The 11,049-nt window shown below is 43.7% G+C and overlaps 1 non-coding gene across 1 annotated transcript; it reads right to left on the reverse strand.

The window, feature by feature from the left end:
- Positions 1-2,024: 2,024 nt before the first annotated feature.
- On the reverse strand, positions 2,025-2,146 carry LOC136123974 (small nucleolar RNA SNORA26). The gene has a single exon (XR_010655929.1). It is a non-coding gene; the product is annotated as a small nucleolar RNA SNORA26 (small nucleolar RNA).
- Positions 2,147-11,049: the final 8,903 nt, after the last annotated feature.

An 11,049-nucleotide genomic window follows, 5' to 3' on the forward strand; every position in this document is an offset into this window, starting at 1 on the left:
AGTCGTCATGGGTTTAGGGCTCAAGTTAAATATCTGAGAACCTACAGTATGCCAGGCACTTGGTTAGACCCCAGGAATACAGTGGGAACCAAGAGGGACTTTATGGGCAGGGGCAATTAGGCAAGCTCACAGGCAACTACAAAATGTGCTTCCAAGTACGATAAGGCCATTACAGGGTGCTACAGAAATCCATAACAAGAGCACTTGGGAGGGAAGATAGTGCTTATAGAAACGTGGGAAACTGTATGGGTGCATTCTAGGTTAAGTTACAGCATTCTGAGGCCTGAGAGGCCAGAAAGCAAGCTGCCATCTTAGAATGGTCTAAAACATCCACCTTAGACCTGCACACAAACTGCTGTCAGATCCTCCCGTAAGGTCACTTCTCTGCAGCTTCACCTTGCTTCCCCCCCAAACCTTTAAACACATCCCTCCCCAGGGCCATTGCACTTACTTTTCCTCTGCCTGAAATGCTCTTCACCCAAATATATGCAGTTGACTTTTGCACAATGCAGGGGTTAATCTGAACAATTTATAGATGGCCCTCGATGGACCATGTAGTGCTGTAGTACTTACTATTGAAAGATATCTGTGTATGAGTGGACCCATGAAGTTCAAATCCATGTTGCTCAAGGATCAACTGTATATAACCATGTTATCTCCCGCAGCTCTTTCAGGTCTTCTGTAGTTAGTCATTCTCCAACCAGCTCCATCTGAAATTATCATGTCCTTCACTCACAGTTGCATATACACGCCCTTCCTATTTCCCTTATCTTGTTTTCCCTCTAGCAATTACACTAACATTTGTTCAATAAATTTCCTATATTAGGAAGCTAGATCTTACAGAATAATATGGAATATAAAAAGAAATGAAGTTTAAACAGAGGCTAAAACAGTATTTTGAAATAAGCATTAAAAATGAACCCAAGGTGAATACCTTTAAGACTTCTGGAAAATGAGGTATTTGTAAACATTCAGAGCTGATCAACAGGAATGACTCCTAGCACACACTGGGCTGTTAATCTTGCTACACTGACACATTTCTTCCCATATGAAAACTTTCCCGTCACCTCCAATACTTTCAAATTCTAACTATCTAGCATCATTGTGTCCTTTAAATTCCTTTTTACAGCTCATTATGCTACATTCATCAGAAGCATTTAATATGCTGATGGATGCTCCTTTTGTATCAAATTTTGACTTCTTTTAGGTTCCATGTAATTATATACTATAAAGAGCTTATATTCTCAACAGTCAGTCTCTGGTCCTTAACACTCCCCGCCCCCAAACTGACCTAATCCCCATCTGAATACTTCTACCCTTTAACCAGGACACTAAATCTCAAGAGAGATAAGTGACTTTTCATAGTTTACATAGCCAAAAAGGTACATATGAGGCTCCCTGTTCAGGGCTATGCATATGTGATGGAATCTCAATTCACTACCTGAACTACTGCTTCATCTGTAATTTTACAGTATCCACTTCACAGAGTTGTGAGAATTAAACCACCAGCACTACCCCATTGCCCTAAACTCCCAAGCCAGTGCAGATACATGGTTGCTACAAGTTATGTGAGAATAGTTGACCTCACTGGAGGCACTTGTGTGTTGTCAACTGCAGAGTGATAGTTGGTGTAAGTTAAAATACCAGTGTCAGGGCATTCCAGCTTCACTGGCTTGTACCTGTCTTCTTCAACCTATAAAACGAAAAGTTTTAAAATTACCTTTCTGAACAAATTGAGAAAAACAAACAAACAAAAAAACCTTTGAGGTATTCTTTTCAGTTTGTCTCAAAGGATATCCAGAAAAAGCCTTTTGTACACCTGTTCCATCATCTAGATTTTTTTCCACCTTCAGAGATGACCACAAGATCCAAATACTCTATTTGAAAACACTGGATGGTATCCCCAGAGGAGTCTAAAAAGCAGGCCTTAAGGTACTGTCAAACCTAAGGTTAAGTTTATCACTTTGTTATTAACTGTACAAATATCACTAAGATGCTAAAACTGAATGAAAACCTTTTGGTTCAGCTGTGACTCCAGACAGGATCCAAAGAGGAGTTCTACAATCTCTTCTCTGGGTTTTATGGAGACTTTCTTTACCCTTCTGTGTTAGCCTCTTAAGGCACTGCGTCAACCTTAAAAGGGCACAAGAAAGGGCGATTTGGGTTTTTCACAGGGTTCTGTACGATTTCCTGCGTTCCTCTCGTCAGTGTCCGTGGACCTCAGCAGTTTCTTTAACCGAGTCTGAAAACCCACTAGAAGCAGCTGTTCTGCTTGTGAACATCCGTTTCCTTTGTTAAAGGAGAGCCGGATTCGGGCCTTTGCACCAAACACGTGCTTGGGAACCCTCAGGTCGCCATTGGCCACGTGCTCGGGCCCGGGTCATTTCACCTCACTCAAGGACGGGGACATACCTGCGTTTAGAACTCAGACCGCTGCACCCGCAGTCGTTGGAGACAAACTCCCCAGGCTCACAGTCGGTCCGAGATCCGCTGTTGCCGCCGCAGGCTGGGCCTGGCCCGAACCCGCTGCAAAGTAGCCGCGGCTGCGCCCTGGGGAAGCAAAGCGCGAACTTGTTACCGCGCCCGGGCCTGGCCGCCGGGAAGCCTCGGGGCGGCTCGGCGCGGCGCGTGTGCCTAGCGCGGCCCCGGGACGGGCACGGTCGCCCGCCCCCCCAGGCCGCCGAGGGCTGCTCTACCCCTGCGTTCTGGCCGCCGGGAACAGTGGAGCTCCGGGCGGGCAAAGCTCGAGGGGACACGGGGCAAGCCCAGCCCCACCCGGGGCCGCGGACCGGCCGAGTGCACCCCCCCCCCCCCCCGCCCCTCCACTGCGCTGACCCACACTCACCGCTCAATTCAGCAAGACTGAGGGCGATGCGGGCGTGCGGCGCCGAGACATTGCAGTCGGGGCGGGGCGGGGCGGGGCGGGACGGGAAGAGGAGAAGGAGAAGGTAGGGGCGGGGCGGGAGGAGGAGAAGGAGGGGATAGGGGCGGGGCGGGCAGCCAATCCCCGGGAAGTCTCCGGAGGCGGGTGGTGCGGGTCCGGCCATTGGTGCCCGCGGTCCCTTGCCGGCAGGGGTCTTTCTGGTCTTTCCGTGGCGGGAGCATGAGCTAAGCCTACGCGAAGCAAGCTTCTCGGAAGCTCCAGGAGTCTTGACACCTCCCCAGGCTTTGGCGCTCGTGGATCTGGTTCCCTGAGGCCAACGTCCCTTCCTCTGGACTCTCCTTAGGAGGCTCTAGCCGTTACCCCAGGGCTGAGGCAGGACCCAAGAGATTCCCCTTCTTACGACTACATAAGTTCAGTATGTGTTTAGAACCTGTCCTGCTAAACTGTAAGCTTCTTGAACACGCTCACCCCATGGTCCCTCCTAAACCTGGGAGGACCAGCCTTCTTTCTTCATGCTCTCTGTTCATTTATTCGCAGCGTTCAATAAGTAGGTTGGAGGGGTGGGAGTGGCGCGGGGGGGCTATGTTGGGGGTGAGGTGGGAGGTAGGGATGGAGGCACTATAATCCTTCCCAAGGTGACGGACTCAAACTTGGCAGACGATTAAGTGGGTTTAAATTGGAGTATGTGCTAAAGTGAGAACTTCTATTTCTGTTCTAAGAGTTTACCTTCTGTTAACAAATTTAATCCTCAAAATATTTTTAATCATCCCCACATTATAGGTGGGGAAGCCGAGACATGTCGAGTAACTTTCCAAAGTAAAAGAAGCTAACAAGTGGTGGATTTTGGATTTGAACCCTAACAGTTTGAAGGCAGAGCCCCTCAAAATGCTGTACTACATTGCTCTCCTCATGGGGGTGGAGTCGGGAGCGAAGGGAAACAAGTGGCCTGCGTTTGATTGGCTGATCAAGGTAGGCATCTCCAGTAGAGTTGGGGGTCTACAGGCACAAAGAACAGCTTATGGTAGAGCCCGGAGGTAGAATGGAAAGCGCTTGACCTGTTAAGGAACCCAGAGTGTAAATGGAACTTAAGGATGTAGGAGCAGAGTGGCCTGATAAGAGATTGGGGCTAGACCATGCAGGAGGCCCTGATGGAGTTTGTGTTTTATGCTGAGAACAATGGAAAGCCGTTCAAGCATTTTATGTTATTAATTTTTTATTGGAGTATAGTTAGTTTACAATGTTGTGTTAGTTTCTGTTGTACAGCAAAGTGAATTAGTTATACATATATCCACTCTTTTTTTAGATTCTTTTCTTGTATAGGTCATTACAGAGTATTGCGTAGAGTTCCCTGTGCTATACAGTAGGTCCTTATTAGTTATCTATTTTATATATAGTAGTGTGTAGATGTTCAAGCATTTTAAAATGGAGGATGATAGGACCTGATGCAAGCTGTGGTTTATTAATTTATTTATTTTTGGCTGTGTTGGGTCTTCGTTTCTGTGCAAGGGCTTTCTCTAGTTGCGGCGAGCTGGGGCCACTCTTCATCGCGGTGCGCGGGCCTCTCACTGTCACGGCCTCTCTTGTTGCAGAGCACAGGCTCCAGACGCTCAGGCTCAGTAGTTGTGGCTCATGGGCTTTGTTGCTCCGCGGCATGTGGGATCCTCCCAGACCAGGGCTCGAACCCGTGTCCCCTGCATTGGCAGGCAGATTCTCAACCACTGCGCCACCAGGGAAGCCCCCAAGCTGTGGTTTAAAGATGTGATTAAGATGATTTGAGGAAAAGAAATGTAATAAAATTTATCAGTAAATCCTAGCAGCCAGTCACTACCTTGCAGATATTCATAAGATCATAGTAAAATGGGTTAAGGTGGCAGAGGGAACACCCATTCACTGTCCCTTCATCCTTCTTCTCTCAGAGTCTTCCAAACAGAGACTCTGTAGCAGGGAGCAGGCTCTGGATTGCCAAGCTGAGATTCAACAACATGACCCTGGCTGTAGGAAGATGTTCCTCTTCTTTTTTACTGCCTTGCACAGAAACACATTAATCCTAGTATCTTCCTCAGACCTTTTTTTAGAAAAAAATTTTTCTGGGCGCGCTGCGTGGCATGTGAGATCCCAGTTCCCTGGCCAGGGATTGAACCCGCGCCCCCTGCAATGGAAGCGTGGAGTCTTAACACTGGACTGCCTGGGAAGTCCCCTTCCTCAGACCTTCTTTAATCCACTTTTTTTTTTCCAATGGAGAAAAATCCTAATAATAAACCTGAAGCTCCCATTTTTGTGGTAAAGCCCAGCTCGTTCATAGTTGATAAATGTCAGAAGAGAGGCTGACACCCATGTATAAAGAAAGAAGTGGTCCATGTTAAAAGTGAGATGGATTTAACCAGCAACATAAAAATGACTTGTAATATTTTTGTATTTGTTTTGATATTTGTAATTTTTTAATCATTTATTGTTGTTCATTCATTTATTCATTGTTTATATCCCATTTTAGTCCAAAAAGGATATGAATGTAGTTTCTAAGACTATATTACAATGATATTTTAAAAACAGTGAGGAAATTGGATTGCAGGAAAAATAAGATAAAAGTCTGGGGCTAGTACACGAAATATAACCCATGAAGCGCTGTACACTTGCTGAAAGAAGGCCAAAAATTTTGCTCTGAGCCGCTTAGCAGTCAATGCGAAAATCAGAAAATGGAAACAAATCAGACACTCAAGAGAAGCACAGGGCTTCCCTGGTGGCGCAGTGGTTGAGAGTCCGCCTGCCGATGCAGGGGACACGGGTTTGTGCCCCGGTCCGGGAAGATCCCACATACCGCGGAGCGGCTGGGCCCGTGAGCCATGGCTGCTGAGCCTGCGCGTCCGGAGCCTGTGCTCCGCGGCGGGAGAGGCCACAACAGTGAGAGGCCCGCGTACCGCAAAAAAAAAAAAAAAAAAAAAAAAGAGAAGCACAAAGATTCCGGAAGGAAATTTCCTCCACGGATCTTCATAAAGAGGGCACTGCAACCAACTTCCTCAATATCAATAACCTAAAAAAATGTCTGTAATTCACATGTCCGAGATTTCTGACACCCAGGCAGAGGATTTCCTAGTCAAGGTGATTTCACATACTTAAACCCACTTAAAACAGTTTTTCCCCAAGTCCTAATTATCATGTGGCAAGATGGTTATCAGTCAGGCCAGGTGACATCTGAGAAGGAAATTGCATCTGATTATGAAGCAGATAGGCCACACTCTATAAAAATACTGAAATCAGTGATCGAAAACAAGTAGTATGCTCCCATAAGAAAGATATGGCAATTTGGGTTAATTCCCTGGTGAAAGATTCAGCATTAAGTTGTGTATGTGTGTGTGTGTGTGTGTGTGTGTACAGTATTAGATTTTTAAGACAACTAAATCTTTAACAAGATTATAAACTTCCATTAGGAAGTTTTCAACAATAAAATCCTAAGTCCAGCACAGCACATCAAAGTACAAATTTCTTTTGATGTGAAGTTAATTCATTGCTTAGAGTAAATATCAACTGAATATTCAGTTAACAAGAATTTTATCCTCTTAGAACTTAAAGTGGCCTTTAAAAATTTTTTTTATTCATTTATTTATTGGCTGCATTGGGTCTTCGTTGCTGCGTGAGGGCTTTCTCTAGTTGCGGCGAGCGGGGGCTACTCTTCATTGTGGTGCAGGGTCTTCTCATTGGGGTGGCTTCTCTTGTTGCGGAGCACAGGCTCTAGGTGCGTGGGCTCCAGTAGTTGTGTCACACGGGCTCAGTAGTTGTCGCGCATGGGCTTAGCTGCTCCGCGGCATGTGGGATCTTCCCGGACCAGGGCTCGAACCCGTGTCCCTTGAATTGGCAGGTGGATTCTTTTTTTACCACTGCGACACCAGGGAAGTCCTGCTTTTCTCTTTTTTAAAAATGACCAAGGAACTTTGAGCTCAGTGCCTTTCTAGTCTGTCCATTAATTTCTCTGAGTTTATGGAATTATTCTCAATTCTCCCTCTGGCCTTTTCCTGTTGAAAAGCTAAAAAGTAAGAACCTGCCTCTAATATTTGCCATTCAATCTCACCCTAACACTGCAGGTACAACTGAAATTTTTGGAATCAAAACACATTAAAATAATCAAGAAGCCCTGAGTTCCTTCATTCTTAAATTTTTATCATGAAAATTCCCAAATATGCCCAATGATAAAATTCAGCAAGTCCCTGTGTATTTATCTTCCAGTCAACAGCTATCAACCAAAACCAGCATTTATTTTGCATACTTGTTCCATCTACCTTTTCTCTTGAAGTATTTTAAAGAAGACCCCCAGATATCATGTTATTTCACCCCTCAATGTTTCATTATTAATCTCAAAAGAAAAGACATAATCGTACCTGACAACAATGCTAGCATGATTGTTAAGAAGGTAAACAATAATTCCAAATTCATATTCGACTTCCCCCATTGTCTAAAAATGTCTTTTACAGTTTGTTTGAATCAAGATTCAAACAAGGTTTACTTATTGTATTTAGTTATGTATTCAAAGCTTAAGCCTCTTCCGGTGAAGAAAAAAATGTCCTCCTTTTTTCTTTTCTTTTTTTTTTTTATTCCAACACCTTTAACTTTTTAAATAACAGTTTTGGAGATAAAATTCAGATACCATAAAATTCACCCTTTTAAAGTGTGCAATTCAGTATTTTTAAAAATATATTCATAGAGTTGTACAATCATCACCATTATCTAATTTCAGAACATTTTCATCACTCCAAAAAGAAACTCTCACCCACTAGCAGCCACTCCCTACCTCTCTCCTCCCCACATCCTCCCTCTGGCAACCAGGGCCTCTCATCGTTGTGGCCTCTCCCGTTGCGGAGCACAGGCTCCGGACGCGCAGGCTCAGCGGCCATGGCTCACGGGCCCAGCCGCTCTGCGGCACGTGGGATCTTCCCGGACTGGGGCACGAACCCGTGTCCCCTGCCTCGGCAGGTGGACTCTCAACCACTGCACCACCAGGGAAGCCTATGTTTCTGGCTTCTTTTACTTAGGATAATGTTTTCAAGGCTAAACAAACAAGAGTAGTGCTTTGCAGTGCTGGACTTTATTCCTCTTTATGGCAGAATAATATTCCATTGATTGGACATACTAAATTTTGTTTACCTGTTTATCAGCTGGTGGACAGGTCAGTTGTGCTGTGGTGTGTTCCACATGCTGGCTGATTGCTTTCTCCTGCTGCTGTTTAACTTGGGTCTTTATCCTCTGTTTTTCTCAAAGACTTGAGAGAAACTCACATTCTTGAAAACTTGGTTGTCAGACTTTAGTGTATGAAAGAACTACCTGCCACGCTTGCTAAAGGTGCAGAATTCCAGGCTCATCAGCGGAGAGTCTGATGTAGTCTGACTGGAGAGGGGACCCAGGAATCTGCATTTTTTAACCCACCAGTTGATTCTGATGCAGGTATTCCCAGAATACACTTTGAGAAATTCTGCTAGGTGTCCCTAAACCTTGATTTTAATAGCACTTGACATTTCACAGAAAAGCCATAATAGCAACTGGTAGATTATTATTATTATTGTTTTTTTTTTTTTGGTACGCCGGCCTCTCACTGTGTGGCCTCTCCCGTTGCGGAGCACAGGCTCCGGACGCGCAGGCTCAGCGACCATGGCTCACAGGCCCAGCCGCCCTGCGGCATGTGGGATCCTCCCGGACCGGGGCACGAACCCGTGTCCCCTGCATCGGCAGGCGGACTCTCAACCACTGCGCCACCAGGGAAGCCCGCAACTGGTGGATTATTGACTAAGACTTTTAAAAAACAAAGTTGGAAATATTACTATAGACTTACTATAATAAAAAGGGCCTAAGTTAATACCCTGGCTGGTGTCTTCTGGGTTGGAGTTAGACGTCTGCAGGAATCATGGCCAGGAGAATCGTGTTGTGGTTGTTAATTAGCCACCCTGGAGTGAGTGAAGTAGCCAAATTTAGTTTTAAAGGCAATGAAAGCCAAATAGCCTCTAAGAATTAAATTACTGCACCAATCTTTACAGTATTGACCTCAGCATTTACAAATGTGCTCAGATTGATTAATTAGAATACTTCTTGATTCAGGAAATTTTAATTCTTAATCTGAAGCCATTTTCTGTTAGGTAACCGAGAACAAAGTAGGTTGTAAATATTCTAAGAAGACTCCTCTTTTCCTCTAGACATAGGCTACAACAAAGTACAACCATGTTTGCTTCAACACTTTTTCACTATCTAAATAGTGCATTTTAAACACCCCAAACTCCTGAGTATGAAGAGTGGTTTTCCCTTAATTTAATGACAAGGGTTTTCCTCCTTCCTTCCTCCCTCCCTCCCTTCCTTTCTTTTTTTTTTTTTTTTTAATTTCTTTTGATGTTGACCATTTTTAAAGTCTTCATTGAAGTTGTCACAATATTGCTTCTGTTTTTATGCTTTGGATTTTTGGCTGCATGGCATGTGGGATCTTAGCTCCCAGACCAGGGATCGAACCCTCATCCCTTGCATTGGAAGGTGAAGTCTTTAACCACTGGACTGCCAGGGAAGTCTCAAGGATTTTCTTTCACTTAATAGATGAGTGATGATTTAAAGGTCTTTTAATGGTTCTTGAGCAGCCAAAGTAGCAATAGCAAATGGAGTTCCATTTATTCTGTGCATCTCATTAAGCTATTACAGAAGACAGTAATGTGGGGGAAAAACCACCAGTGCTTTTTTGGGCTGTGAGAGAAAAAAATGGATTTCAGGATATGAAAACTTAGTTCTGGGCATTTATAGGGGAGTTGCCAGTAGAAGGGAATGCTTAATTCCTGAGTAATAATAACCTCAACTTCTTGACTCATTAGCCTGACTTGTAATGGGTGAGTGCCTACAGCAAAAGTATATTTTAAAAAACTTTTTATTATGAAAAATTTCAAGCATACCCCCAAATAAGGAGAAGCTTCACATACTCAGCACTCAGTCTTCAGCAATTAGCAATATTTTGCCAATCTCATTTCATCTGCCCACCCACCTTTATTTTTACTCAGTCATTTTCAAGGAAATTCCAGACATTATGTCATTTCACCAAAAAATTTAGTATGCATTTCTAGATTGATAAAAACATTTTAAAACATAACTATTTGCCATTATTACACCTAATAATTTTTTTTTATTATTCTCTAATACCAGGTCTATGTTCAGATTTTCCCGATTGTCTCAAAACTCTTTCTTTACAGTTGTTTTTTTCCAATCGGAATCCAAACAAGATCCACACATAGCATTTGGCTGTGTCTTTAAGTCTCTTTTATTTGATAACGATCCTCCTCCTTCACCTGATCACTGATTTGTTGTAGAATTTGGGTAATTTCTCCTGTAAAATGACCCACATTCTGGATTTGTCTGTTTCCCCTTACTGGCATTTAGTGTGTTTCTTTATCTTCATTTAACTTCTTTCTTTTTCTTTTTTTAACTTGTTTGTTTTCTATAAACTGGAGATTCAAGTTGAATTTTGGGTCGAGAAAACCTTCCATACTTCTGATGTATCACGTTGCAAGGCCCGTAATGGCACACTTGTCCCATTTTTCTAGGTTTTATTAGTGGGTTGAGGTGGTGTCCTCCACTACCAAGTTAGCCATTACCCTTTCACTGAATGGCTTGAGCTTCCACTTATGCTCATTCCTTAAACTCTTGTTTCATAGCTGTAAAATAAATTACAAATTTAAAAAAATCACTCGTCTTTCTCTCAAACACTATTTGATTACCCCCAAAAAACAGGTCATATGGGAAAGGCAGGATAAACTCTTTTTTTTTGCCTACGCCCCCCCCCCCAATTTCAGAGTTATACAACCTCGATAATTACAGGAGGGTTTCATATTATCATGAATTCAGGATTTTTATATTCAGGTTTTATATTCATCAAAAGTATGTTTTTAAAATTGATGTTGGAGATGGAACCATGAAGCGTTGGCATCAGCCTTCTGAGACAGCATTTCTCAAAGTATGGCCACAGACCATATATATCAGAATCCCCTGGGGCATTGGTTAATATGTAAATTCCTGGTCCCCATCACGACCTACTTGGTCAGAGTCTCTGGGAGTAGAGCCCTAGAATCTGCATGGAATCTGCATTTCTAACAAACTTCTCTAGGGATTTCTAAAATAGCTATGGAATGGATAGCCTTATGGGATTACCTCATCAG

Source organism: Phocoena phocoena, chromosome 5 (assembly GCF_963924675.1).
Source record: "Phocoena phocoena chromosome 5, mPhoPho1.1, whole genome shotgun sequence".
NCBI classification, from domain to species: domain Eukaryota; kingdom Metazoa; phylum Chordata; class Mammalia; order Artiodactyla; family Phocoenidae; genus Phocoena; species Phocoena phocoena.